Source organism: Sturnira hondurensis, unplaced genomic scaffold, assembly GCF_014824575.4.
Source record: "Sturnira hondurensis isolate 20B ecotype Veracruz unplaced genomic scaffold, ASM1482457v3 Scaffold0002638, whole genome shotgun sequence".
Lineage (NCBI taxonomy): Eukaryota > Metazoa > Chordata > Mammalia > Chiroptera > Phyllostomidae > Sturnira > Sturnira hondurensis.
Window position 1 is genome coordinate 6,283,932 of NW_028075269.1, and position 4,108 is coordinate 6,288,039.

At 41.2% G+C, this 4,108-nt stretch overlaps 1 pseudogene; it reads left to right on the forward strand.

Moving 5' to 3' along the window:
- Window positions 1-3,284: 3,284 nt before the first annotated feature.
- LOC118983233 (uncharacterized) lies at window positions 3,285-3,441 on the forward strand (annotated as a pseudogene).
- Window positions 3,442-4,108: the final 667 nt, after the last annotated feature.

The following is a 4,108-nucleotide window of genomic DNA, read 5'->3' on the forward strand; positions in this document are numbered from 1 at the left end:
CCTCCTAAAATAATTGCTACTGTTAGGTATAGAGCCCCCCTTTTTCTATGGTTATACCAGAAATTATGTTAATGTAATTGTTTTTTTGAAAATGCAAGAACATTTCACTCAATTTTTCTGTGAGTCTAAAACTGCTCCAAAAAAATAGTGTATTAGAAATGGAAGCATCTTACACATATTTTTCTGTAATATTTAAAAAATAATATACCATACAACTTTATGAATCAATACATTTTTAGCTTGATATCAAACTTTCTTTGCAATCTTAAGTAATTGGTGGCTTATAATTAACATTTGGTTTCTCAGTTTATTGCTGGGGCTCTTTTCATTAACATGGTAGGTATAAAACTTCAGTAGGCATGAGTGTCATTCAGGCAGCTTCTTACAATGCATATTTTTAGGCACCAAGGCCTTATTCTTATTCAAAAAAGATCTGGAGTAGAACCCAGAAATTGAGACTTTTTAAAATAAGCACAACTTTTTCCTCCATGGGATTATAGATGGGTGCAAGTGATTTTGAGACCACACTTTGTAAAAAAAAATTAATCTATCTTCTTCTTTGTATCTTGGTAGCATAGTTTTCCTCAGTTTGGAAAAAATAAATTTATTCTGGTGTCGAAACTTCAGAAACGCCAGTTGATTGGCTAGACTGAGATAAATCCAACTTTGGAAAATAAATGGACTTGATTTAATGACTACATAGATTTATGGCATGTGTGGGGGGCAGGTGTGCCTGGGCACTTCACATGTATTATCTCGGCATGCTCATATGTCTTCACATGTACTATTGCATGTTCTGTCTTCAGCAAGCTGAGGGGTAAGCCAACCAGCTGTCCCATAGCATTCTATGGGTGAATCTCTTGAGTCTCAGAGGGACTTGTGAAGTTCACATGGGTGGTTGTCCAGGAGCGAGGACTTCATCCCAGGCTGACTTTGAGTTGTCCATCAGCATCCATCTACTGAAATGACTTGACAGGCTCAAGTAACAAGTTTACAAGCGGAGAAATGGCCCTGTTCAGTGCTGCCAAGACTTTCACTTTCTTCAGAAGGCATTTTCCACGTGGTGGGAAATCTATCCATTACTAACTCCAACCTTGCTTTCAGTAGTGTTGTGGCCTGGGTGGGGGATGCTCTTCTATCTAATTGGAGTGTGAAAACAATCCCAAGGGATTCCCTGGCTTCTGATTGGTCCACTTTGGATACATACTAATATCTAGGTACACCTCACTGCCAAGGGGATGGGGACTACAACTAGCCAGAACTGGGCCACATGCCTATCAATGAAGCCCCGTTAGAATTGCAGGGAGAAAAGCAGATGCAGATCCTGAAAGTACTGGGTGGGAGCTGGACACAGTTACTAGAATAAAGGAAAAGGGCTCTCCTGTAATAATAAAAAAAAGCCAGTTAGGTTATTCTCCCAGACATTTTCCAAAGTAATTTACTAAGGGCATTTCTTTGTTTCCTGTATAGAAATATCAATTCATTTAGAACTAGAGTTTCACAGAACTCACTGAAGGAAATGCTGTACTAGTCAACTCGTCAGCAAATTCTCCTTTATTAGCAATTACTGATAAACTTCAGCCAAGTCAAATGATTACAATTTTTCATAGGCACAGGCCCAAATAGTAGCGTTTTATTTCAGGAAATAAGATTCCACAATCAACTTCACCACATCAGAGCAATTCAGCTCTTTCAAACAAAATGACTCCTTTCTATAAACACTAGTTTGTAATATTCTCTTTGCCATCCTATACCTAAAATGTCAAAAAAAAGATCAATAGTGTGCTTTAAGTATAACATAATGGACATAAAAACATTTTAATATAAATTGACACCTAAGACACTATGTAAATGTTTAACTACAACTCTACTAGAACATGTACTAATGGCCCACATGTACTAAAGAAATCGGACATGTGCATTTATCCATAGAATGTCTAGAGCGTGACAGGTGCAGATGTAGAATGATAAGGAGGCGGAATATTGCCAGGGCCCTGAGTGGTGTTGCCATCAATGATGTGATATTTTCAAAGGGTGAATTACACAGAATAAAGGATAGTTTTCTTGCCCTGGCTGGTGTAGCTCAGTGGATTGAGCATGGGCCTGAGAACCAGATGATAGCGGTTCGATTCCCAGTCAGGGCACATGCCTGGGTTGCAGGCCAGTTCCCTGCAGACCAACTCCCAGCAGGGGACGCACGAAAGGCAACCATACATTGATGTTTCTCTCCCTCTCTCCTTCCCTCCCCCTCTAAAGATAAATAAATAAAATCTTTAAAAAAAGAGGATAGCTTTCTTTATTTACATGATAGATGCTTTGCTGGAAAATTCAGTGCATACTTTGTTAATATGTAAATTTCAGTCCAATGTTTCAACTCTAATGATTATAAACAGGTCGTTTGTTTGATGTGCCTATATTTCAGCCAGGTGGGATCATCCACTGTCATGCAGGAAAGGGGACAATTCTTCACACATGGGACAACCCACATAATATCCATGACTTTGAATCCCTGGTCCCAGTCCACTAACAGCCAGTAGAGGCCCCCTCCACCGGTAATTTCACAAGAAAAACACTCCGAATCCCCCTCTCCGCCCATGGTGCAGAGCTGCCTCCATTGAGAACTGCCGAGATACAAGTTGTCTTTTGGGTTGTAATCAAAGTTCTCAGGTTTCAAAAAGAAAGCTTGAAATAGAAAAGTCAGTGTCCCAACAATATGTTTCCCACACTTTCATGAGGAGGGCAATGGATGGGGTGTATTTAGGCCATTTTTTTTTTCTGTTTGGAAAACCAGTTAATGTGTAGTTAAATCTAGTGCCTCATGGGCAACATTGGCACTCCACTTTTCTCCACAAAATCCTTGTTTTCTCATTGACATAGAAACACACAAAGGACAGCATAAGAATCATTAGGTATTGCTAAATTCCCACCCATAGGGCCTGGTGCAAAGTATATTGCATTTCTCACCTCTTTACATGAAGCTTCTAAGGAAGGCCTAATTTTCCCTTCTGTGGTGAGGTTATGGAGGGGAGTGGATCTGATGAGTCAGCCTGATGCCACACCTTGTACTGTTCTTCTTTGTCTTCAAGCACAGCAGCAGAGCCAGCACCCCAACACCAAGGATAAGCCCAGGGTTCAAACCTTCCATCACTTATACAGCTGTGTGAAATTGGGCAAGTTATTTCCGTGTGCCTCAGTTTTCAACTGGGAATGATAATAGTATTTATTTTCAGAGGACCGCTATTAATATTAAGTGGGTTAAAACACTTAAAAATGTGCCGAGTAACCCTCCTCTTCTTGGTGGGGCTCAGGCATGCGGTTCTGGTCCCCATGACCTACGGGGGCCGAGGGAAAGGGCTGCTCCCCGCCCCCCCCACCCGGCGTCAGGTCTTCGGTGCTGACGGCTTCCAGTCGGTGGTTCTATTGACAAGTGCCGGGACACTGGTAAAAAAAAAATGTTGTGCCTGGTATATAGTAGTTTCATGATTATTGGTTATAATAATAGTAATCAATTCTTTTTCAGCTGCCTGAGGCAGTTTTGAAATTTCTTCCCCTGAGCCTAAGTTTATCTACAAAGGCCCACATTTCCTCCTTTGTTTGGGATTATGCCTGTCGTCACACCCACTGTAGAGCATGAACTGCGCATGTCATAGTTCCGATGCAGCCTCTGTCTTTCCTGTCCTTGACCCCACTTCACTCTTTCATTAAAAAGAAAAAAAATAGACTGTAGAGATTTGGGTTTATTTCTGGGCTCTCTATTCTGTTCCATTGGTCTATGTGCCTGTTTTTATGCCAGTACCAGGCTGTTTTGATTACAGTGGCCTTGTAATACAGTTTGATATCAGGTATTGTGATCCCTCCTACTTTGTTCTTCTTTCTTAACATTGCANTTTTAGGAAGATACATGAGTTCTGAGCACTTCGTCTAACTTGCTGGGTGACCTTGGCTAAGTTTCCTCAATTCCCCAGGCCTCCACTGGTGCCTTTGTAAACCAGCAACCTCTAAGGTGCCTTCAGGCATCATTCTTTCCTCTACCCCATGCCCACCTGGATGAGGGAGAATTCTGGAACTAGAGAAAAAGAGACTTTGCTTGTTGGAAGTTTTGGTGGGT